This window comes from Balaenoptera physalus (assembly GCF_965194825.1).
Source record: "Balaenoptera physalus genome assembly, chromosome: X".
Lineage (NCBI taxonomy): Eukaryota > Metazoa > Chordata > Mammalia > Artiodactyla > Balaenopteridae > Balaenoptera > Balaenoptera physalus.
In genome coordinates this window covers 1,190,423-1,217,438 of record NC_138903.1, presented here as the reverse complement: position 1 = coordinate 1,217,438, position 27,016 = coordinate 1,190,423, and the positions used below count along the sequence as shown (strand labels likewise).

The window sequence follows — 27,016 nt, the reverse complement described above, 5'->3', positions numbered from 1 at the left end:
CAGATTCAATGCATCCCCTATCAAAATAACAAGGGCATTTTTCACATAACTAGAACAAATAATTTTAAAATTTGTGTGGAAACCCAAAAAAAACCCAAATAGCCAAAACGATCTTGAGAAAGAAGAACACAGCATGGAGGAATCATGCTCCCTGACTTCAGACTATACTACAAAGCTACAGTCACCAAAACAGTATGGTACTGGCAAGAAAAACAGACACATAGGTCAACGGAACAGGACAGAAAGCCCAGAAACAAACCCACACACTTATGGTCAAATAATCTATGATAAAGGAGGCAAGGATATACACTGGAGAAAAGACAGTCTCTTCAATAAGTGGTGCTGGGAACACCGGACAGCTAGATTTAAAAGAAAAAAATTAGAACATTTTCTAACACTATATACAAAAAAAAATCTCAAAATGGATTAAAAACCTAAGTGTAAGACTGGATACTATAAAACTCCTAGAGGAAAACATAGGCAGAACACTCGACATAAATCGCAGCAATATTTTTTTGCTATGTCTCCTAAAATAAAGGAAATAAAAGTAAAAATAAATAAATAGGACCTAATTAACTTAAAAGCTTTTGCACAGCAAAGGAAACCATCGACAAAACAAAAAACAACCTACCAAAAGCGAGAAAATATTTCCAAATGATATGCCTGACAGGGATTAATATTCAACATACATAAACAGCTCAAACAATTCAACATTAAAAAAAGAAACAACCCAACTTAAAAATGGGCAGAAGAACTGAATACACATTTTTCCAAAGAGAAAATGCATATGGCCAATGGGTACACGAAAAGATGCTCAAAACTGCTAATCATCAGGGAAATGAAAATCAAAACCACAATGAGATATCACCTCACACCAGTCAGAATGGCCATCATCAAAAAATCTAGAAACAATAAATGCTGGAGAGGGTGTGGAGCTAAGAGAACCCTCTTGCACTGTTGGTGGGAATGTAAACTGATACAGCCACTGTGGAGAACAGTATGGAGGTTCCTTAAAAAACTAAAAATAGAACTACCATACGACCCAGCAATCCCACTACTGGGCACATACCCTGAGAAAACCATAATTCAAAAAGAGTCATGTACCACAATGTTCACTGCAGCTCTATTTTCAATAGCCAGGACATGGAAGCAACCTAAGTGTCCATCAACAGATGAATGGATAAAGAAGATGTGGCACATATATTCAATGGAATATTACTCAGCCATAAAAAGAAACGAAATTGAGTTATCTGTAGTGAGGTGGATGGAACTAGAGTCTGTCATACAGAGTGAAGTAAATCAGAAAGGGAAAAACAAATACCATATGCTAACACATATATATGGAATCTAAGCAAAAAAAAAGGTCATGAAGAACCTCGGGGCAGGTCAGGAATAAAGACACAGACCTACTAGAGAATGGACTTGAGGACATGGGGAGAGGGAAGGGTAAGCTGGGACGAAGTGAGAGTGGCATGGACATATATACACTACCAAACGTAAAATAGATAGCTAGTGGGAAGCAGCCGCATAGCACAGGGAGATCAGCTCGGTGCTTTGTGACCACCTAGAGGGGTGGGATAGGGAGGGTGGGAGGGAGGGAGATGCAAGAGGGAAGAGATATGGGAACATATGTATATGTATAACTGATTCACTTTGTTATACAGCAAAAACTAACACACCATTGTAAAGCAATTATACTCCAATAAAGATGTTAAAAAAAAAAAGATGCATGCACCCCAACGTTCATAGCAACACTATTTACAATAGCCAAGACATGGAAGCAACCTAAATGTCCATCGACAGATGAATAAAGAAGATGTGGTATATATATACACAATGGAATATTACTCAGCCATAAAAGAGAATGAAATAATGCCATTTGTAGCAATATGGATGGACTTGGAGATTATCATACTAAGTGAAGTCAGACAGAGAAAGACAAATATATGATACCACTTATATGTGGAATCTAAAAAAATGATACAAAAGAACTTATTTATAAATCACTTTGCTGTACACCTGAAACTAACACAACATTGTAAATCAACTATACTTCAATTTAAAAATTAAAATAAAGAAAAAGAGAGAAGGAAAAGAGGAAAATGGAACACAGAACAGATGGCACATATAAAAATAAACAGCAACTCTACTGGTAATTAGATTAAAGTAAATTGTCTAAACACTTCAATTAAAAGAAATTGTCAAGTTAGATAAATAACAAAACACAGGACAACTACCTGCTGTCCACAGAAATATAAACCCTGAGATTGACTAGTTTTTCATTATAGGTTCCTCAAGTTCTTAGACTTTGAGTGCTCTGATTAGAGCCTCTAGGTTTTCAGATTACTGCAGTGTGTACAATTTTCTTCAATCAAAGGAAATACTTTTTTTGATAAATTAAACACATTTGTTTTCTCAATAATAACTATAAAAAAAAAGAGCACAAATAACAAATGTCAGCGAGGATGTAGAGAAAAGGGAACCCTCCTACACTATTCGTGGGAATGTAAATTAACGCAACCACTGTGGAGGACAGTACAGAGGTTTCTCAAAAAACTAAAAATAGAGCGACCATATGACTCAGCAATTCCACTACTGGGCATATACCCAGACAAAACTCTAATTCAAAAACATGCATGCACCCCTATGTTCATAGCAGCACTATTTACAATAGCCAAGACATGGAAGCCACCTAAGTGTCCATCAAGAGAGGAATGGATAAAGAAGATGTGGTCTATATATACAATGGGATACTACTCAGCCATCAAAAAGAACAAAATAATGCCATTTGCAGCAACATGGATGGACCTAGAAATGATCATACTAAGTGAACTAAATCAGACACAGAAAGACAAATATCACATGATATCACTAACAGGTGGAATCTAAAAAATAATACAAATGAACCTATCTACAAAACAGAAAGAGACTCACATACATGGAAAACAGACTTATGGTTACCAAAGCAGAAAGGGGGGGAAAGATAAATTAGGACTTTGGGATTAACAGATACGAACTATTACATACAAAATAGATAAACAACAAGGACCTACTGTATATCACAGAGAACTATGTTCAATATCTTATAATAAACTATAAGGGAAAAGAATCTGAAAAGGAATATATACACATTCATAGATATATAAAAGATTATTTAAAATATATAAAAGATTATATATAAAATTTTATATATAAAAAAATTTATACATAAAATATATAAAAGAATATATATATATATAAAACTAAATCACTTAGTTCTACACAAGAAACTAACACAACATTGTAAATCAACTATACTTCAATAAAAAAAAAAGATTTGCAATCCAAAGGGGAAAACGATGGAGAAAATTTTGACATACTGAGGTATAGGGAAGTCATTCTGGATTATACATGATTTAATTTGAACTTTAAGCTAACCAAAACAGCATGTTTGTGGCCTATTAAACATGCATTGTACGTCTGCTTTAGCCATGAAGGAAAAATACATTTAAAACTCACAATGGAGTAACTGTGGTTCAGACATCCAAAATGAAGCCAGGCGGCCATTGCTGAGGTGGGTTCAGACACATGAAAAGATACTCAACACTGCTAATCATCAGGGAAATGCAAACCAAAACCACAACGAGATATCACCTCACACCTGTCAGAATGGCCATCACCAAAAAGAACACAAATAACAAATGCTAGGGAGGGTGTGGAGAAAAAAGAACCCTCCCTACACTGTTGGTGGGAATGTAAACTATGGAGAACAGTATGGAGGAGTATGGAGTATGGAGGTTCCTTAGAAAACTAAAAATAGAGCTACCATATGATCCAGCAATCCCACTCCTGGGCATATATCCAGACAAAACTAATTCGAAAAGATACATGCACCCCACTGTTCACAGCAGCACTAATCACAATAGCCAAGACATGGAAACAACCTAAGTGTCCGTCGACAGAGGGAGGGATAAATGAGACGTGGTGGTACATGTATACAATGGAATATTTCTCAGCCATAAAAAAGGAATGAAATCATGCCATTTGCAGCAACGTGGACGGACCTAGAGATGATCATACTCAGTGAAGCCAGTCAGACAGAGAAAGACAAATACCATATGTTGCCACTTATATGTGGAATCTAAAATATGATACAAATGAACTTGCCTATGAAATATAAACAGACTCACAGGAGGATTGGCTGAACGTGAAATCAGTAAACTTTCGGCAGGTTGGTACCGTGATGAAACATGAACCTGAAAAGAGATGCCTGCATATATGGCTTTAATTGATTTTCTTTCCTTTCATCCATTTTCTATATAAAATGCACACTCCAGGACAAAGCTCCAGGCCCCCACCCCTGCCAAGTGCTTCATGGTCACAAACTAAAACAGATCATTTGCATTTTCGTTTATAGACAATGCATGAATGCCGATGTAAAATGTTTCCCCCGTCCCACCGCTTTGCAATTCCGATGATTTCTTGTAAGTTCTGGAAGCTGCTGCGAAGAGGCTGCTCTTTGCTGTAACAGGGCTGCAGATTTCAAGGGATTACTGTGAGCGTTAGGGATGGACTCTCATGACAGCAGGATGTGGGAACAGCCCAAAGCGATTTGCACGGCCACATATCCAACAAAGCCCAGAGCTTCTGAGTGAAATCAAAGACAGTGGGATCTCTAGGTCCATCCATGTTGCTGCAGAAGGCATTATTCCATTCTTTTTTATGGCTGAGTAATATTCCGTCGGATATATGTACCACATCTTCTTTACCCATTCCTCTGTCGAAGGACATTGAGGTTGCTTCCATGTCTTGGCTATTGTGAATAGTGCTGCTGTGAACACAGGGGTGCATGCAACTTTCTGGGTTACAGTTTCCAACTGGAATTTTAAAACTCTTTTAAACGTCTTTCGGGAAGAAGAAAGGATGTTAAAGCAATCACCGTTTCGGAACACTGGAATGCATTTATCTTTCTGAATTATGGTTTTCTCCAGGTATAGAGTGAAGTAAGTCAGAAAGAGAAAAACGAATATCATATATTCGTTTAATGCATATATGTGGGATCTAGAAAAATGGTACAAATGAACCTATTTGCAAAGCAGAAATAGACACAGACATAGAGAACAAACGTATGGACACCAAGGTGGGAGAGGGAGTGGGATTGATTGAGATTGGGACTGACATATGTACACTACTGTGTATGAAGTAGAGGTTTAGTGAGGACCTACTGTATAGCATAGGGGGAAGAAAAGAAGGTACAGTATGTTTGCAGGACATATATTAAGTTAACCTTAAAAATGCATTCCAATATACACTGGGTGCAGACAAATGCTGTTTGATACCACTTATATGAGGTACCTAGAATAGTCAAATATCATAAAGTCAGAAAGTACATTGGTAGATGCCAGGGGCCGGGGTGGGGGGAATGAGGAGTTAGTGCTTGATGGGGACAGAGTTTCAGTTTGGGAAGCTGAAAAATTCGGGAGACGGAGGATGGTGAGGGTTGTACAATAATGTGAATGTACTTTGTGCCACTGAGCTGTACAGTTAAATGTGGTTCAAATAGGATGTTTTATATTATGTGACTTTTACTATAAAAAAAAATAATAAAATAAGTTAAATAAAAAAAAATTTTAAAGACAGTTGGATCACAGCCCCTTCAAACGCGCTCGTGTAACAATTCATCTGATGGAAGGCGCGTTTCCCCTGGAGGTCACCCCGCTCCACTGTAATGAGTGGTAAGGACCACTTTTCCGTGGCTACACTGGCTTTTCTCTGATACATCCACCCCTTCTAATCCTTTTTGCAAGCCCAAAGCAAATGACTGTTGTCTCCATTCTGCAGACAAGAAAACTGACGTTTGGTGATGTTGAGGGTCTCCAAGAAGGCAGCCCAGCTCGAGAGGCAGCAAAGCAAGAACTAGGATTCCAGGCCATCAGACGCCAAAGCCCATGCTCTCTCCACGACTCCGAACATTATATTACTTTCTCCTTCCGTCCAGCGGAGAAATGGCACCACCCATGAGTACAACATGCTGTGAAATGGGTCACAGCGGATAGCACAATAGAACTGCACATTATTAAAAGCGTACGTGGGGGGACAAGATGCAGTGAGAGGTGTGGAGATCAGAGATGAGTTTTAATTAACATTTCTTTGCAACCAGAACCTATCCTGGCAGCCTTTCTGGCATCGCCTGATGCCCTGGGAATCAGGCTCCTTCGGCGAGATTGCTTTGAAGCATCAAGGGAAGCTGCAAACCAGATGAAAAATGGGATAGAATCCCCTCAGCATCACTTAGGAGTCTGTTCAAAGCTGTCGCTCGCAGGATCCTTTAAAACCAGCACAGGGCAGACGCTGGGAAGCTGAGAACAGTCCTTTTCTAATGGAAAAACCCAAAGAAGAGCATACCAGGGTTTTACCTGCAGTGTCCCCAAGGCTAGGAAATGTCCCCATAATTCAACAGCTCTCTCTTCTCCAAACATGACAGGGCAAAGGGAGTCATGGCGAGGAAGGAAATGGAACTGGAAACAAAGGTAAAGGTCAGAATCCCGTGGTCCGTTCACCGAAGCATCCTTATTCGTGCCCATTCTCAGAAGAGGTCCTGCAGCATTTCCAAATGGGCTCCTCAAACGCTACTGTCACAGCCTCTCCCCCCGCCAGGACCTCTCACCCACAGAAGTGTTATGCTCATTTCTCTGGTCGTAAAATTCAGTCACACAGGGAGACGCAAGCATCTGTCTGAACCTTCTCAGGGGTCCCACCGTGGGGCACCTGATGTCTGTCACCTGCTGCTCAGGTGTTCGGCGGGCTCCCAGCCATAGGATGACGTAATGTCCCACTGTCCATCTTCTGCTGGTTTAGCCATCAGGGAAATGAACACGCTCTCAGCACTGCGAAGTGCTTTTGTTTGCACACCGCCCGCCGTAGAACGCCACCCGCGGGACAACCCGACGCAATTAGGGAGGGATCACCCCCGTGGCACTCTCCCTGTGCCCACCCCACCTGTGGCTGAGGGTTCCAGCACTGGGCAGCGCGCCGACCAGAGGCCACCTGCGTCCTCTCCATCCGCAGCATGCCCGCGGCCTCCACCCACCACCAACGCTGATTTCAGGCTGCCTGGGTCCAGGGAACATTCCACGCTTCCGAGACAGGCTCTTCTTTATGCGGCCAGGAGGCAGACATTCACGACACTTAAGGGGGGGTCCACGTCCCCACGTGATCCAGCATGGCTCCAAACCACCTTTTATAAGGAGCTGTGAACAAGAGTGTCTGCCATTGAGATGGGCTCCCTCTGGGTTTCTCGTGCCACCAGGTCCTCTTAGGCAGCTCTGAAACCCCACAGATAAAGGGGTCATTGTTTGCACCCTGGTGAGCATCTCTGTCTTGGGGTTGGCACTGGTGACGGCCCAGCAACCTTTCGTACATGCAGAAATGGACTTTGCACTCGCTGTGGGCCATCGCCTGCTCCACGGTCCCGGCGGGGAGGGAAGGATCCTTCCCCGCCAATGTATCTGGGGTGCTTTCTGCTCCAGGGGGATGAGTGAAGACCACTGGGTCTCTGGGATTTCAGAGCCTTCCCTTGTTTGTGGTCTCCCAGTCATGGTGACGCAAGCAACGGATTTCATAACAAAGGTAAATGGAGGAAAAATGGCTGTATCCACAGGAAACAACAATATTAGAATTCAGAACTGGGAGACAGCACAGGGAGCCTTTAGAAGAAGTTCAAATAAAAGGAGACCGTGTTCCTAGAGACACAGTCTTCTGAGCAGGAGAAACTTGTGTGCACCTCACGCCGGTCACAGTGGCCATCGTCAAAAAGTCTACAAATAACAAATGCTGCAGAATGAGAGAAAATATTGGCAAATGATGCAACCAACAAGGGTTTAATTTCCAAAATATACAAACAGCTCACACAACTCAAGAACAACAACCAAAAAAAAACAATCAAAAAATGGGCAGAATTTGTTGTAAAGCTGGTTTGGTGGTGCTGAATTCTCTTAGCTTTTGCTTGTCTCTAAAGGTTTTAATTTCTCCGTCGAATCTGAATGAGATCCTTCCTGGGTAGAGCAATCTTGGCTGTAGGTTTTCTCTTTCATCACTTTAAATATGTCCTGCCACTCCCTTCTGGCTTGTAGAGTTTCTGCTGAAAGATCAGCTGTTAACCTTATGGGGATTCCCTTGTATGTTATTTGTTGGTTTTCCCTTGCTGGTTTTAATATTTTTTCTTTGTATTTAATTTTTGATAGTTTGATTAATATGTGTCTTGGTGTGTTTCCCCTTGGATTTATCCTGTATGGGACTCTCTGCGCTTTCTGGACTTGATTGACTAATTCCTTTCCCATATTAGGGAAGGTTTCAACTATAACCTCTTCAAATATTTTCTCAGTCCCTTTGTTTGTCTTCTTCTTCTGGGAGCCCTATAATTCAAATGTTGGTGCATTTAATGTTGTCCCAGGGGTCCCTGAGACTGTCCTCAATTCTTTTCATTCTTTTTATTCTGCTCTGCAGTAGTTATTTCCACTATTTTATCTTCAGGTCACTTATCCGTTCTTCTGCCTCAGTTATTCTGCTATTGATTCCTTCTAGAGAATTTTTAATTTCATTTATTGTGTTGTTCATCATTGTTTGTTTGCTCTTTAGTTCTTCTAGGTCCTTGTTAAACGTTTCTTGTATTTTCTCCATTCTGTTTCCAAGATTTTGGATCATCTTTACTATTATTACTCTGAATTCTTTTTCAAGTAGACTGCCTATTTCCTCTTCATTTGTTTGGTCTGGTGGGTTTTTACGTTGCTCCTTCATCTGCTGTGTGTTTCTCTGTCTTCTCATCTTGCTTAACTTACTGTGTTTGGGGTCTCCTTTTCGCAGGCTGCAGATTCGTAGTTCCCGTTGTTTTTGGTGTCTGCCCCCAGTGGGTAAGGTTGGTTCAGTGGGTTGTGTAGGCTTCCTGGTGGAGGGGACTGGTGTCTGTGTTCTGGTGGATGAGGCTGGATCTTGTCTTTCTGGTGGGCAGGACCACGTCCAGTGGTGTGTTTTGGGGTGTCTGTGACCTTATGGAATCTAAAAAAAAAATGGTTCTGAAGAACCTAGGGGCAGGACAGGAATAAAGACGCAGACATAGAGAATGGACTTAAGGACATGGGGAGGGGGAAGGGTAAGCTGGGACAAAGTGAGAGAGTGGCATGGACATATATACACTACCAAATGTAAAATAGATAGCTAGTGGGAAGCAGCTGCATAGCACAGGGATATCAGCTCAGTGCTTTGTGACCACCTGGAGGGGTGGGATAGGGAGGGTGGGAGGGAGACTCAAGAGGGAGGGGATATGGGGATACATGTATACGTATAGCTGATTCACTTTGTTATATAGCAGCAACTAACACACCATTGTAAAGCAATTATACTCCAATAAAGATGTTAAAAAAAAAAAATGGACAGAAGAACTTAATAGACATTTAGGTCCAGAGAAGACATACAGATGGCCAACAGGCACATGAAAAGAGGCTCAACATTGCTAATTATTAGAGAAATGCACATCAAAACTACAAGGAGGTATCAACCTCACACCGGTCAGAATGGGCATCATTAAAAAGTCTACAAACAATAGGTGCTGGAGAGGGTGTGGAGAAAAGGGAGCCCTCCTACCCTGTTGGTGGGAATGTAAGTTGGTGCAGCCACTATGGAGAACAGTATGGAAGCGCCTCTAAAAACTAAAAATAGAGCTACCATATGATCCAGCAATCCCACTCCTGGGCATATATCCGGAAAAGACAAAAACTCTAATTTGAAAAGATGCATGCACCCGATGTTCATAGGAGTACCATTTATAATAGCTAGGACATGGAAGCAACCTAAGTGTCCATCAACAGATGAATAGATAAAGAAGATGTGGTACATATATACAATGGAATATTACTCAGCCATAAAAAAGAATGATATAATGCCATTTGCAGCCACATGGATGGACCTAGAGATGATCATACTAAGTGAAGTAAGCCAAAGAAAGACAAATAGCGTATGACATCACTTATATGTAGAATCTAAAATATGACACAAATGAACTCATCTACAAAGCAGAAACAGACTCACGGACATAGTAAACAGACTTGTGGTTGCCAAGGGGCAGGGGGGTGCGGGAGGGATGGATTGGGAGTTTGGGATTAGCAGATGCAAACTACTATATATAGGATAAATACACAACAAAATCCTGCTGTATAGCACAGGGAACTCTACTCTTCTGTGATAAACCACAATGGGAAAAAATATGAAAAAGAATATGTATATATAACATATAACTGAATCACTTTGCTGTACCCCTGAAACTAACACAACATTGTAAATCAACTATACTTCAATTAAAAAAAATTTTTTTTAAGATTTATGGGTGGAGCCCTGACTGAACACACCCTCTACACTCAGCTAACCGCAGGCAGATTTGGCCAAAATTTCCACAGCACACCTGGTGGAATTACACCTCCAAGAATCTCCCTTGGAAACTAAGGTTCCCACAAAGCCACCCTAGGACACCCAGTGCTTTCTTAATTTTTTTAAATTAATTTTTATTGTTGTATAGTTGATTTACAACGTTGTGTTTGTTTTCTTCCTTTTTATATTCATTTCTCTGTTTATCAGTGCAAAATCCAGCAGGGCCAAGCTGCACCTGGTTATGCAAAGTTACCTTTAGCAGTCCTCCCGGAATCTATTTATTCCTCTGAAATCGGATGCGGTGTCCACCGTGAATTATCCTTGTCAGCACCAACAGTCTCACCCAGACTCCCAGCACGTCCTCCGTGGCTGAATTCTATGTTATTTGGCTACTGCCATTCAGTGGAACGTGTGTTCCTTACTGCAAATCCTTCCAACCCCCAATGTTCTGTGAAGTCTCCTCAATGCACATTACATTGTTCATTGCAATAGCTACGGCCAGAACCACCATTCCCATAACCGCTTTGAACGCTCAAAATCCAGCTTTCAAAGGCTCACAAATGTCTTTTCAGAGATTCACACAGAGGGAAGCAACCCTGGTGGAAATATGCTCAGAAGTATTTCTACTTTGCCAACGGGCCTCCAGGCCAAGATGGGAAACTCTGGGATACAAAGTGAGTGTCCTGCAGGGTCGGGTTTTGCCCAGGATGCCTGGTTCCCATAGAAACAAGCCTTGTCCGCCCCACTTCCTGCATGGGAGACCCCAGTTCCAACGTGCACGATTTGACCATCTATCACAGCATCAGGGCCCCCTTCCTGGAGTTTTAGACTTTCAGTGTGACAAGTGTAGAGATATGTGTATTTATATCATGCTTGCAGCCAACCGACCTCTTCTGTTTCACTTCCCCACCTTTTCTGGAAGCCACTGCATGTGGAAGGTCCTCCCAGGAAGTCCCTCGAGGCTTCCGGGCGGGCGAAAGGAGTGATGGTTTACAAGACAAGGGCCCCTCTCACATGCAGAGCTTGGAAGCAACGAGCTTCCGAATGAGGTTTGGTTCCCACAGGGCTTGGGAGGCTACTGGGACTCTCACACCTTCTTCTTTCTTTCCCAGCTGCTTCAAAAACATTTCTTAACAACCACAATGATAAACAGAACTACCATATGACCCAGCAATCCCACTCCTGGGCATACACCCGGAGAAAACCATAATTCCAAAAGACACATGCACCCCCATGGTCACAGCAGCATTATTTACAACAGCCAGGACATGGAAGCAACCTAAGTGCCCATCGGCAGAGGAATGGATAAAGGAGATGTGGCACATACATACAGTGGAATATTACTCAACCACAGAAAGGAACGAAACTGTGCCATTTGCAGAGATGTGGTTGGACCTAGAGACTGTCATACAGAGAGAAGTAAGTCAGAAAGAGAAAAGCAAATACCGGATATTAATGCATATATGTGGAATCTAGAAAAATGGTAGAGATGAACCTATTTGCAAAGCAGAAATAGAGACACAGACGTAGAGAACAAACGTATGGACGCCAAGGGGGGAAAGGGGGGATGGGATGAATTGGGAGATTAGGATTGACATATATACACTACTATGTATAAAATAGATAACTAAGGAGAACCTGCTGTACAGCACAGGGAACTCAACTCACTGCTCTGTGGTGACCTAAATGGGAAGGAAATCCAAAAAGGAGTGGACATACGTATACGTATGACTGATTCACTTTGCTGTACAGCAGAAACTAACACAACATTGTAAAGCAACTCTACTCCAGTAGAGATTTAAAATATGTATATATAAATAAAAAGAAAATTAAAAAACGGAAATAATAAAGGGAGCCCACTGAGGAAAAAAACCTGAGTTTTTAAACGGGCAAAGAACATGAACAGATATTTCTGCAAAGAAGATATGCTAATGGCCAGTAAGCACATGAAAAGACGCTGAACGTCACTAATCGTTAGAGAAATGCAAATCAAAAGCACAACGAGACACCACCTCACACCCACTAGGATGGCTGTAAACAGAAACAAAAACAGAAAATAACGAGTGTGGGTGAGGCTGTGAAGAAAAGGGACCCTCCTACACTGTTGGTGGGAATGTAAATTGATACAGCCACTCTGGAAAACAGTGTGGAGGGTCCTTAAAAAGCTAAACATAGAGTTACCGTACAATCCAGCAATTCCACTTTTGGTATTTATCCAAAGGAATTGAAAGCAGGGTCTTGAAGAGATACTTGCACACCCGGGTTCATAGAAGCCTTATTCACAAAGGTGGAAACAAGCCAAGTGCCCATGCACGGATGAAAGGATAAACAAGGTGTGGTCCATCCACACAATGGAATCGTATTCAGTCATAAAAAGGCAGGAGACTCTGACACAGGCTACAGCATGGATGAACCTTGAGGCCACCGTGCTCAGTGAAAGAAGCCAGACACAGAAAGACACATATTGTGTAACTCCATTCACAGGAAATACCCAGAACACGCAAATCCCTAGTCAGAAAGAAAAATGGGTGCCAGGGGAGGGGAAAGGGGGAGTTAGTGTTTCATGGGGACAGAGTTTCAGATTTGCACAAGGAAACGAGTTCTGGAGAGGATGATGGTGATGTCTGCACGACAGTGTGAACGGACTTAACGCCACTTAACACTTAAAAACGGTTAAAAGGGTGCATTTCATGCTTTGTCTATTTCACTACAATAAAATGGTTATTAAAAAGTTTCAAACACACATCCTAGGCCTTCCTTTGCTCCAATAAAACTGAAAGTTGGCATGATTTCTTTATCCCCGAGTAAAAAAGAAGGGGAAGAAAATGAAGAAGGGATGACACACACTAAAAAGAAAGAAGATGGAGAACACTGATGTGTGCGTGGGCAATCCCCCCACCGCCCCGTCCCGAGGTTCTCCTCCCGGGGGCAGGGATCACGTTGTACTAAAAGCGCTATTTGCCTTTTATTCCACGGCTTTCACTCTGTGGGTACCCTGGGAAGTTTCTGAGCAGGACAGACCCGAGTTAAGATTTAATGAGCCATTTATATGTGTGTCTCTTTCCAACGGCTGCTGTAACAATAGCGCACCCTCAAGGCTCAAATGATGCCTATTTATTATCTCACAGGTCTGCGGGGTCAGAAGCCCCACAAAGCTAAGACCCCGGTGTCAGCGGGGCTGGCTCCTTCTCGAGGCGCCAAGGGAGAACCTGTTCCTTGCATTTTCCGGCTTCTACAGACCACCCACATTGCTTGGCTCCGTGGTCCCTTCCTCCATTCTCAAGTCCCACAAAGGCTGGTCCTATGCTCCTCACATCACATCACTCTGCCCTCCTTCTCCCTCCCTCGCCCACTTTGAAGGACCCTGTGCTTACACTGAGCGCATCTGGATAATCCAGGATCATCTCCATCTTAAGGTCAGCTCATGACCAACCTTATCTCTACCTGCTACCGTAATTCCCTTTTGCCACGTAAGGGAACATGCCCACCTGCTCTGGGGATGAGGAATTAGGGATTGGACATCTTCGGGGGTCATTTTTCTGCTGGCCACACACAGTCAAGAAGGGATGTAGCTGGGACCTAGACCCATATCCTCCGACAGAATCAACGTCACAGTTAATTTCCCACCAAAGTTTTCTATAAACTCTCGTGGTTCTCTCCTTCCTCCCGGTGGGCACATCAAAGAATTTAACAAGGCTTGACAGACAGCTGGGCTTTTTTTCTAAAATAAATAAATAAATAAAATAAACCTAGAGTCTTATCACAAAATCAAAGATGATAAAGCACAATTTCTCTTCTAAAACATGGATTCAGACAAAGTCAGGCCACTAAAAATAAATGGTGTGTATGAGGGAAATAAAGCCTAGATGATTGCTCTTCTCCGGGATACTTTCTCTTTGGAATCCACAGCCCTAGCGCTCACCTCGGGCTGCAATGCCAGGAGCAGAGCCCTTGACGTGGTTTTGTGAGCGTCGTGAAATTGCCAGGCATCTCCTCACAGACAAGGAGCTAAGGTGTTTCTCAGGGAACTGAGATCACGCCTGCTTCTACCAGGGCTTCCTGGAAGACACACTTTCACTTTTATTTTGTTTGGGCTTTTGGTTTGGTTTTGTAATGTTTGTTTATTTTTGGCCACACCGCCGCGCGGCTTGTAGCATCTCAGCTCCCCAACCAGGGATTGAACCTGGGCCCTCAGCAGTGAGCGCGCCGAGTTCTAACCACTGGACGGCCGGGGAATTCCCTGCTTTGCTTTAAATATCAAAACTTTGTGTTTTTGATATTTAGTTTAAGTGGTTTAGGGATAATTTAAGAGATTATATGCTATATGACGATTTTACGTTATATATTATATGCTATTGTGTATGTTATGCTATGTCAGTTATGTCATTTATATATCATAATGGCAACTGTATGTTATGACGTACATTGAGTGTCGTGTTATGTGTCAATTACATGTTATGGTATGTATTGCATGTTATATGTCAGCTATAATGTCCTCTTATGTATCAATCATAAAGGCAACTATATGATATGACATACTTTTTACATCATGTCATATGTCAATTACATGTTATGACATATGTTATGTGTCAGTTATGTCATGTTATATATCATAATGGCAATTATAAGATATATGTTATAGGTCAAGCATAACATCATGATAACAAGGGCATATTATGAGATATAACATGACATAACATTTGTTATAAGTCAATTAAATCTATGTCACATGTCACATTAAAACATGATCATTTCTGGGACAAAGTGAGAGAGTGGCATGGACATATACACACTACCAAATGTAAAATAGATAGCTAGTGGGAAGCAGCCGCATAGCACAGGGAGATCAGCTCGGTGCTTTGTGACCACCTGGAGGGGCGGGATAGGGAGGGTGGGAGGGAGACGTAAGAGGGAGGGGATATGGGGATATATGTATACATACAGCTGATTCACATTGTGATACAGCAGCAACTAACACACCATTGTAAAGCAATTAACCTCTAAGAAAGATGCTAAAAAAAAAGATCATTTGATACATGCATATTCTGAAATACTTACTGAGATAATACTTAACATCTCCAACCCGTCGTACAATTACCGTTTCCTTTTCTTGGTGAGAACACTTAATAAATGCTAAAGAGAGCAGATCTTAATTGTGTAACAGCACCGTTAACTAGAGCCCGAGTCAAGAGGGTGCAGTGCACAAAACGCAGCAGTGTTTAATTCAAAGACATGACATAAGGGAGGACCGCAGCCGCGCTCTCTGGACTGAGCAGTGTCACTTGTGGCAGTGAACAATTCCGTGCTGCGCCTGGGCGATGCCCGTGTGAGGAAGTAAAGCACTTATGTGGAAGGGGGGTGTTTTACTTGCTGAAATCATTTTACTTTGCATTAATTCAATGCCACTTTCTTGATATGGACAGTTGCCCATATTTTGAACATGGTGAGGCAAAATGATGCTCGTTATCTGGAAAGAAGGAAGGAAGGAAGGGAGGTGGGTGGGAGGGAGGGAGGGAGAAGTGAAATAACAAAGAAAGAGAACAGATATTCCAAGCGTCAGTTGTTCATGGCGGGGTACCTGGTAAGGTGGAGCGTTAAAATATTTTAGCGAAAGAAGATGCCTTAAAATGTTTCCATCTTGCAAATATCTGACAGGTTGCTATAACTGAAGAAACACTGACGGAAATGACAAAATACGTTTCATTTATCAGATCGCCAAAGGTCTAACCATTTGGTGGTGTGCGGGTCTGGGGGCGATGTGGGAAAAGGGGCCATTTTAGTAGCTCTTTACGACAGTGGTCACTGGTGCCACGGGCACCGCAAAGGCGAGGCGGCAGCCACTAGCAAAACAACTCATGCATATTTGAGAAGATGCCACAGAGACACTCATTTTAAAGCCGAGATGAAATGCCCATGCTTATTGGTATGAGAGGAGGAAAGATGATACCAATTAACAATAAGATTGGCACCATATGAGATCAGCAAAAAGCCGTGACACCATCTGTTGGTCAGGACGTGGATGAATTCGAGCTGCATATACTTCCGGCGGGGGTGTAAACTTGGACCAAATCCTAAGAATCCCATGTGCAAAACTGACATTCACACACCCTGGAAACGAGTTTCAGGTCTGCACCCCAGAAACAGTCTTGCACACACATTCCAAGACACAACTATCCACGTCCACATGACTTGCGCTGGAAAAACCCAGAACCAAGCCAAAACTCTGGCATCCACTGCCCATATCACGTCCAGGGATAACTTCAGTGTATTTCACATGAAACACATACACCCGGACAATTTCTGCAAAGACAACCCAAAACCTGTGAACAAATGTCTTTCACGGGTGGGGTAGTGGGCTCACAGGTGTGTCCCGGGACCAAATTTTAATTTTCATGTTAGTAGCCTTGGGCTCTGAGTTGTTTTTTTTTTACTCCAATGTATTAATGATTTATAAATAGTTTTAAAAGAGTAAACAGAAATTTAATTTAGAAGCCTCTTAATTATTCCTGACCAAGACGTCCTGTAAATGTTAACACACCAAACAAGAAAGCCAAAGAGACGCAATGCAGTTCATTTTTGTAAGCTAATCAACTGACCTTTAAAACCAGTTGAAACAACTCTCGCATAGATTTAAATTTGCTCGACACACAAACCTACACGCACACGCACTTTTCCTGAATGCAAACGATCTCAATAGCCTATCCCCAAACTAATGGACTAACGCCTGAGGAACGGACCGTTGCATGACCACACGTGAAACCTCTCACACACCCTGCAGTTCCCGGTTGCTGATGTCTGGTATGTCGCCTGTCCTAATGCACTCCACTGATCCCGTCTTCAGCTGCTTCACTTTCTCCAAGGAGGGGACCCGCCAACACACTTGTCATAGATTCCTCAGGAGAACAGACACGATAGAAAATCTGTCTCGTGTCCTGCGCTGTCAGATTTTGGCCAAACCCACAGGCAGTAGGAGCGATTGCTGCATCTCTGCTACAGGTGATGACGGTCCCGCCTTGGACCACAGAGACTGCGGCGGATGGGGTCTCCCGACGGTCCCGTGGATCTGCCGCGTGTCCCTCAGCACACAGAGCTGGCATCGCTGGGAGCCTGAGTGGGGCTGCTTTGGGCCCCAGTGCCACCCGTGGGTCAAGGGCGCTGCTCCTTACGCTTTCTGTGTGCTGCTCTCTCTCTTTTTGCTCTTTCAGTGCGTTTCTTTCTCCTCTTTGATGTTCTTAACTCACCGACAGCTCTTAGCTGGGCAGCTCTACAGCAGAAGCGGCAAAGGGACGGTCAGCTCACGCGTGACCCAAACCAACCCCCCTCGTCTTCCTGGGCTAACGTGCAGGAAGGGAGGCCGCTGTCCCAGCCAATGACACATACAGCAACGTGATGGGTGCCCTTCTAGACCCTGGCAGTGTCCACACGTGCCCCTACCTACACTTTTCCCATTTTGCCTGCTTTTCCCCACCCCTGGCAGCTTTGCTGTCATGACACTGGAATCTATGTGTTGCAGCTATTCGACTCTGATTGACACACATTCCTACCCCTTACGGAAAACACATTTGTCAATGAAATACTAAAACACTCCTAAAGGGATTCCGGGATTTAGGAAGACAACGCCACACACCCCTAGGGCATCCAGCCGGGGTCGAACTAGGAACAGGACATGGGGGCTCATTAAGGCGCTGACACAGGCTCGAAGCCCGCCTGCCCTCTGGCTCCTGAAGGCCCGTCTTCCCCTGATGCCGAGGCCACCTCCCGGGGTGCAGACGCCAGCCCACCAGCTTACGGGGTGCGTTTCTCTGCGGTTCCCAGCTGCCCCCGTGCTTGTGCCCCATGGGGGCTGCATTTATCCTTCTCCCCTGCATTTGCCATCTGGCCTCTGGAGAGGAAATGATAGCGTCTGAACAAGGAGGGCGGATCACCCAGGATGCTATCCGCCAGGTGAGTTCTCAAAGACTTCCGTGAAAAATACAGCCATCGGACAAACTGCTGTTTATATAAAATAAACAAGGTCCTACTGTAGCGCACAGGGAACTATACGCAATATCCTGTGATAAACCATCATGGAAAAGAATACGAAAAAGATTAGAGGGGCTTCCCTGGTGGCACAGTGGTTGAGAATCTGCCTGCCAATGCAGGGGACACGGGTTCGAGCCCTGGTCTGGGAAGATCCCACATGCCGCGGAGCAACTGGGCCCGTGAGCCACAACTACTGAGCCTGCGCGTCTGGAGCCTGTGCTCCGCAACAAGAGAGGCCGCGATAGTGAGAGGCCCGCGCACCGCGATGAAGAGTGGCCCCCGCTCGCCGCAACTAGAGAAAGCCCTCACACAGAAACGAAGACCCAACACAGCCAAAAAATAAAAAAATATAAAAATAAATAAATTTAAATAGCATATATTGACATTTAAAAAAAAGATTAGATATATATATGTATAACTGAATCCCATTGCTGTACACCTGAAACACATTTGTAAGTCAACTATACTTCAACTAAAAAAAACAAAAGTACAGCCGTCGGAACAACGTGTTCTCTCTCCATCTCCAAATATTTAATTTGGTGCTTTCTCTTCTGTTCGGTCGCTTTCTCAAGAGAACCAAATGTTGAAAACGAATGGGCCAAGAGACACGGACCAGAAGGTCTTCATTCCATGTTAACTTTTCCCAGGGCTGTTTCCATCACTGAGCAAAACGTACTTGGACACAATGCATTCGGAGTTTAGTCATATCCCATTATTTTGTTTGAAAATGCATCAGTGCCCATGTGGGAAGTAAACAGAGCTGCCTTTCCCTAGTTTGTCACTGTTTAAAATAATTTTGGATAATTTAAATGACTTTATTTCAGCAACATCAACAGCCCTAGCACCAGGTGCAGTGTTGGAAAAAAATCAAACAAATGGAATAGAAATGTCATTTCTATTATTTTATGCCCACATATCGAAAGACGATTAGTCTCCAGTCTCTACCTGCCTCAAAAACTGATTCTTCATCAGTAACATGACAGGTTCGGAAGAAACTCACTAGATGCTCAATGTTTGTGGAAAAACCACATAATATGTATATACTGTTGGTGGGAATGGAAAGTGGTGCAGCCACTGTGGAGAACAGTATGGAGGTGCCTCAGAAAATTAACAAACTACAAAATAGAGTTGCCATATGGTCCAGCAATCCCACTCCTGGGCATATATCTGGGAGAAAATTCTAATTAGAAAAGATACATGCACCCCAATGTTCACAGCAGCACTATTTACAATAGCCAGGCCATGGAAGCAACCTAAATATCCATCGACAGATGAATAGATAAAGAAGATGTGGTACATATACACAATGGAATATTACTCAGCCATAAAAAAGAATGAAATAATGCCATTTGCAGCAACATGGATGGACCTAGAGATGATCATACTAAGTGCAGTAAGTCAGACAGACAGACAAATATCATATCACTTATATGTGGAATCTAAAAAAATACAAGAAACTAGTGAATATAACAAAGCAGAAGCAGGCTCACAGATACAGAGAACTAGTGGTCCCCAGTGGGGAGAGGGAGTGGGGAGGGGCAAGATGGGGGCAGTTAAGAGATACAAACTATTACATATAAAATAAGCTACTAGGATATACTGTACAGCACAGGGAGTACAGCTAATATTTTGTAATAACTATAAATGGACTATCACATTTAACAATTGTGAATCACTATATTATATAATACTGTATGCCAACTATACTTCAATAAAAAAATTTTTTAAAAGATGAAAAATGACATAATGTGAAATCTACCTCTTACCACACACATATATTACATGATGTACAAATATATATAAAACACAACTTGTATATATAGTTATTTATATATAATTATATGCACATATAGTTTGCACACACATTACATGTGCACAATTTTCAATATAGCATTTCCTACTAGATCAAGAAGCTGGATGGGGACTTCCCTGGTGGCGCAGTGGTTAAGAATCCACCTGCCAATGCAGGGCACATGGGTTCGAGCCCTGGTCCAGAAAGATCCCACATGCTGCGGAGTAACTAAGCCTGTGCGCCACAACTACTGAGCCTGCGCTCGAGAGCCTGTGAGCCACAGCTACTGAGCCTGCATGCCACAACTACTGAAACCCGCGCGCCTAGAGCCCGTGCTCCGCAACAAGAGAATGCACCACAATGAGAAGCCCGCGCACCGCAACGATGAGTAGCCCCTGCTCGCCGCAACGAGAAAGCCCGCACACAGCAACGAAGACCTAACGCAGCCAAACATAAATAAATAAAATAAATTTATAAAAAAAAAAAAAGCTGGATGGAAACAGGGAAATGGAGCTTTATGACATATATTACATTTTCCCAAGGTGAATATATTCAGAAATGACTACCATACATAAAAGAATACTAAGGAGGATTAAAAGCATAAACAATCCACCGACGATTAGTTCTGAATCACGAGATGCAAGGATTTCACAAAAAACGATGACCGCAATAAAGGATGAAACGAGGTGAGTTTGGCTTTGCCTGTCCGGGAACATGGACTAATCTGATCTTCCTCTGTGATGTTCCTCTTTCCCCATAATCCATGCATAACCCATGAATGACCAAATCAGGGGAAGACAGAAGCATAGACCCATGAAAAGCAAATCAAGTCAGATGAACAGAATGGCCTGTAATAGAAACGCCCAATTAGTAGGAAAAACTAAGGTATCAGGAGTCATTTCATTGGGATTTTGGTAATGCCTTCGATGCCGGCTATAAAATTGAGGTGCATAATAAATTCAGGTTCACTGGTGAAAGCACATGAGGACCAGTGCACGCCCAAAGGAAAAGTGGACATAGTAACAGTGAGAAGAGGGGTCTACATACATACGCAGGGGTATGGTTGTATCTGGTTGTGTTAAATTGTCCCTTTATGTGCTATAGGCTGAATTCTGTCCCCTCCAAATTCACGTGTTGAAGTCCTAGCCCCCAGGACCTCAGAATGTGACAGTATTTGGAGATGAGGTCTTCAAAGAGGGGATGAAGGTACAATGAGGTCACCAGGGTGGGTCCTGATCCCAAAGGACAGGTGTCCTTATAAGAAGAGGAGATCAAGACACAGACACACACAGAGAGAAGACCACGTGAGGACACAGGGAGGAGAGGGCCGTCTACACGCCCAGGAGAGAGGCCTCGGGAGGGACCAGCCCTGCTGACCCTCAGATCTCAGACTCCAGCCTCCAGGACTGGGAGAGATAGATGCCTGATGTTTATAGGCGCCCCCAGTCTGGGCTATTTTATGGGAGCCCGAGCAAACACATGCATCACGATTTTACAAACGCTTTTAAAAAGTATAGCAATCGGCACACCTGCAGGTCCCATATAGCAATTTGTGGAACACACCAGCAAACTTCATTTTAGGGTCAATACAAAACAAAGTGCGATTTAAGTGTGAAAAACTGAGTTATGGGATAAAGTTTTAAAGCACCGTTAAGACATGATAGAACACATTTGGACAAGTACATGCCCTGCAAGCAATCGCACGCTAAGGTCACATTTTTGTGCTCTGTATTTGAATCGCAAAGCATTCGTATCTTTGGGCCCCAAAATGTCCATACGAATACTCACAGCTTGCAGCACGGCTAAGCGAACACCACATGGCAAACTCGGTGGGAAAGGACGAGGCAAAACCAGCTGGGACCTATAACCAAGAGGTGAGAATAAGCACAGTGGCATCCAGAACCGGCTGTATACAATCGCCACACTGCCATCCAGAACCGGCTGTATACAACACCCATGATGCCGCTTCCTGAAACTGTGGGAATTGCAGTTGAGACGGGCTGGGACCTGGGACCCGTTGCGGCAGGGCTTGCACCTGGACACACCTCTCCTCCAGCAGCAAAATACAAAGAAACTAAGGGACTAAAAATAACCGCACACAGCTGTGGGAAATTATAAATAATAAGATACGAAAAGACCAAAACCCAACTGCCATTTCTGAGGTGGTGTCAGCAAAAGCAGGGTCCTGCGCGTGATTCCCGCGCACGGCACCACCAAGGGGTGGGCAGACCCCCTAAGCCATCCCTCCACCCCAACCCACCCAATCACCCCCACCCTCAGCCCGTTAAGGAACCAGCTTGCCCTCAGGGAACGAGCAAGGCACCTGTAACTTGTTTTCACTCCCCCCCGCTGCAGGACAAGCCCCAGTACAGCCTCGCCTGAATTCCTCATCTGGCTTCTAATCAATTTCTATTGATTAGCGAGACCAAGGACCCAGGCGGGGAACACAGTGACCTGCTTGCCTGAGGGCACAGCCGAAGGTCAGGACCGCTGCCAGCTACCTCTGCAGCCGAGTTCCCATAAAATAAAGAATCACCATCTTGCGTGAAAACTCTCGGAAGATGCTCATTTGGTTTGTGTACTATATGTGAATAACAGATGATGCGTAAACAGCCGTTTACCCCTATGCGGAAACCACCTATGCCTGGAGAATTGGCATTATATTTACTCGCAAGAAACAAACTTTCGCACACAATTTCAGATGACTCACGAGACTTGGGAGTCCCTGTCATAAGCCCATGATGGCAGAATGAAATCATCTTGTATTTTTTTAAACCTATTTCTTTTCTCTTTTTTTTTTTTTGGCCGTGGCTTGCAGGATCTTAGTTCCCCGACCAGGGATCAAACCCGTGCCCCCTGCAGTGGAAGCGTGGAGCCCTAACCACTGGACCGCCGGGGAAGTCCCCCCTTAAACCTATTTCTTGAACAAGGGGCTCTCCAGGTGGAGAGTGGAGAACTGACTTTTGGCCAAGAGAAACCCACAACCCTTTGGGGACATTTTATACCCAGGGAAGAATAAAGAGTATCCTTATCGTGGGCATGAAGAACTCTGAGGAAAGCTTCCTATCGACCTGTCAGCATCCTTGCTAACTCTGAGCGATGCTCCGGGCCCAGAAACGAAGTGGCCTTGTGTCCACAGAGGGAGCCCAACCCTGAAGAAGGTTCGTTACGCGGGGTCTACAAGCCCTGCCTGGTGGGTTTTGATGAGTTTTTTCCTTCCTAGTTCCTTCTGGTCAGTTATATTTCTTATCAAACAAAACATAAATGTGTTCCAACAAACTCTTTTGCATCATATTTTAGCTCACCTAGCCTATTACCACATTAACTGTGTAACTTATTCCCGTCTTGATTTTAAAATCTCGCTAAATAAAACTATCGCTTTTGTTGTCGTACCAGGCAAAAAAGGAGTGATGTTTTGGTTAATAATTGGGCAAGTAGGGAGAGGATTCAGCTGGCCGCTCTGGGGAGCATTATAACGTTGATTAACGCTGTTTCTGTAGCGGGGAAATGTTGAACTCATGAGGCGCTTTTAAGCCAAATGCCACTTCGCCTCTGCTGACAAAGAGTACTGAACACAGGACTGGCATTTACCCGAACGGAAATGGGGGGCAGCTAATCCACACCTCGATGTTTTCACCCATGTAACACAAAAACAGAAGTCGGGGAAATCGGAGACGCAGCCATGGCAGGAGGAAGACCCTGATCTGAGGCGGGGGATACACCTGCAAGAGGAAACGAATCAAGGATGAAAGGGACGGACTCCAGGGTACAGATAAAACAATAAATAAAAGATGGGGGGTGGTGGGAGCTGAGGGAAAGGAACAAAGGCCAGTCTCTACGAAGAAGAAACGGGAAAAAAATTAAACTCTACTAATAAAAAAAAAAAAAAAAAAGTCTCCTTTTTCTTCATGGGATAAAAGATACCTTCCCTCTGGAAGCATTGGGTGGGGAAGCAGCTGGTGTTTCCCTAGCATGAGGACATGAATATACAACTTATGGATGTTGTCACAGACCAGGGATGGACCCCCCCCCCCCATGTCCCCTGCCTCTTGTTTCTAAGGAAAGCTTTAGCCTCCTAGGCCTTCCCGGATCTCCGGAGAGCAAATTTAATCAGAGAAGTGAGAAAATATAGAAACAAAGGAACACAGTCAAGCAAGACAAAAATACTAATAGTTTAGCCACTAAACAAAGTCAAGGACTTTCAGTTCCTCCCTAAGGGCTACAGGTCATATTCTGAGCCACGTCCTTTGCGTTGCTTTGCAGAGACTGAAAGCCCCACCAGGTGGGAGCAGTTACCTGCGTGCCGCCCACCAGCACGGAGACCCCAGGTGGTTGGAATCAGAAGGTTGACGATGTGGACTTCTGGTCCCCGCCAACCAAGCTGAAGACCGTCCACGAGCTGATCTCGCACCCGAAACCCTCTCCCTCGCCCTGCTTTAAATACCTTTCCCTGAATGCCTTCGGGGAGTTCGGGTCTCTTGGGCACGAGATGCCCTTCTCTACACTTGGCCGCACGTGGGGCGTCTTGCAGACAAACGCTGCTCTTTCCTTCACCACAGCCCGGGGTCAGGAGTCGGGCTTTGCTGAGCACGGGACTCAAGTCTGGTTTGGTAACCATTATCTGCAAGCGCTGCCCTCAACGCGGCTGGCGAACAGGCCTGGGTAGGTGGGCATCCTCTGAATTTCCCCGTGTACCCCGGTGGGGCACAGACCCTGCCCTCACGGGGCTTACACGGGAGAAGTCACGTGGACATAAAAACATGAAACGCGGTACAGTCTTCTCCGTGTGAAATGCACCTGCAGAGAAGGTCTGGGGTGACTAGATATGGTCTTGGGGAAACTGAGTAATGGAGAATCGTCTATTATTTGCTGGGTAACACAGCCGGTGGGCTGAGGGTCTGATGGGGAATTTGAAGCATGGAAGAGAAGGGCAGTGCCTTGCTTCAAAGCCAGATTTTCACCAGATAATCAACCAGAATGGTGTTTCGGCAGGGGGAGGGGCAGCAAGGGCAGATGGGACCAATAGTTTGGGAAATGTTTAACACACGCAGCCAAAGGCCCCGTATAAGATTATGAAACAGGCACCAGGAAAGTGTTAATTCTAGCTACTCTGCTGGGAATATACACTCACTGTCTTGGGAAAGTTTCAGGGTTTAATCAGTTGCCTCTTGATTTGGCCTTGAATTAGGTTTTTAAAACCTACAGGGTTTTCTAATTGAACTATAGTTGCTGTATAGTCTATTAGTTTCAGGTGTACTCGATTCAGTATTTTTATAGATTTCCAAAAACAGCACAAATTGCAAAGTGAGCTAAAAAATCACAATTTCCACTCAAACTGATACATCGAAAGACATACATTCCAGTAATTAGAAAAATGCATCTACATTTCCAGATGGTATTTAGCCTGGATTCCCCACCTTGCTTTGACAGTGGTCCAACTTATTAAGAATTCAGCCCATTTCTCTCCCACGGCCGTCAGACCAAGTCCACGAGTGACCACAGCCTGGGCCGGATGGAAAAGATGGGGCACAAAACAAAGGTGGGCAGGGTGGGCGCAGGGGTCTTTCGGGGTGTCATATTGCATACAGCTCCCCCATATGCAGGTCTGGCAACAACCTGTGGAGACTGCTGTTGGAGTCTTAATTGGTCTTTCTTTCCCCCCCCGGGTGACCCTGTTTGCACCGGGGAGAGTGTTAAGCCTCCTCTCCCTCCGTGCGGCTGAACGGGACTGCACGTGCCTCTGCAGGAAGCACGTGGGAACCCAGCCCAGGCCGCACACCTAACGGCACCCGCACTCTCACCTCTGCAGGCCATCCACGGCACAGGATCCTGCCCAACAGCACCATGACGCACGGCGCCAGCGGCTCCTCATCCCTCCTGCACACGCGTCTCAGCCCTCTCTCCCGGCCGCTGGGGCTTGGGGGGGGCACACTGACCGAGACGCAGTATCTTTAGGTGACTCAGCGTGCGACAAGCGCCCCCAAGACTTGTCACGGGCAAAGGCTCACCGCCCGACGTGCACAGAAGCCAGTGCTACGGCACCAGCTTTCCCAGAAGACGAAGAGCTTCACTGCCAGGTCAACCAGCAAGAGGCCGAGCTCGCAAACCCACGATTCGGCGTCTGGAGTGAACTTTAAGGGGTTAGGGAGTTCCAAGCCTGGAAGGTGATTGGCTCGTCTCGAATCAGGCCATATAAGCTACTCCTGCAGCTGGAAGCCAGACTTTCCTTATTGAAGGCGTTCTCGCTGCGTAAAGGGCTCCAGTGGCAACATTTCTAGTCCTTAAGTTCTGTAGACTGAAGATTCTTGGTTCCGAGGTCACCCTAGAAACATGGGCTCCCGTCTTGAGCATGTGCAGTGCTGTCTCTGTAAAATAACTCGAAGATTGATGAATCAACGACCTATTAAATGAGGCGAAACCAGGTTAAGCTGGTGCTGTTTCAGCTTGATTAATCAACAACCTATTTAAGGAGGCAAAGCCAGTTTAAGCCGGTCCATGATTTCCGTGCTGTTGCAAACTGATTCCTGAAACCATGTCTGATGTGTCACGGGACATGCAAATAAAGTCATCTTACTTTTTGCAACATTGTGCTTGAATATCGGGCATAGTGCACGTGCAAAGAAAACAGTTCTTGAATTCTTTCCTTCTTCCAGAAATGAGACCAAGGCTCTTGTTAACCCAGAGATGATGACGAAATTGCAAACATTCTCAGTGTGTTCCCTGAGTACCTCTTTGTGGGGCCAGCGATAGACTCATTGGAGGAACTTCTTAAAAATACTGTCGACCTGATATCTGCCCAGGTCA

At 44.3% G+C, this 27,016-nt stretch overlaps 1 long non-coding RNA gene across 2 annotated transcripts in view; it reads right to left on the bottom strand.

The window, feature by feature from the left end:
* Window positions 1–27,016, bottom strand: part of LOC309652469 — a 126,011-nt gene that overhangs the window by 83,461 nt on the left and 15,534 nt on the right. Inside the window, exon 1 of one of the 2 annotated variants that reach the window (XR_014258725.1) lies at window positions 26,014–26,092. The exons of the other annotated variant lie outside the window; for it this stretch is intronic. This is a non-coding gene — a long non-coding RNA (uncharacterized lncRNA). Of the gene's footprint in view, window positions 1–26,013; window positions 26,093–27,016 lie in introns of those variants that run through there. 2 annotated transcript variants of the gene reach the window in all.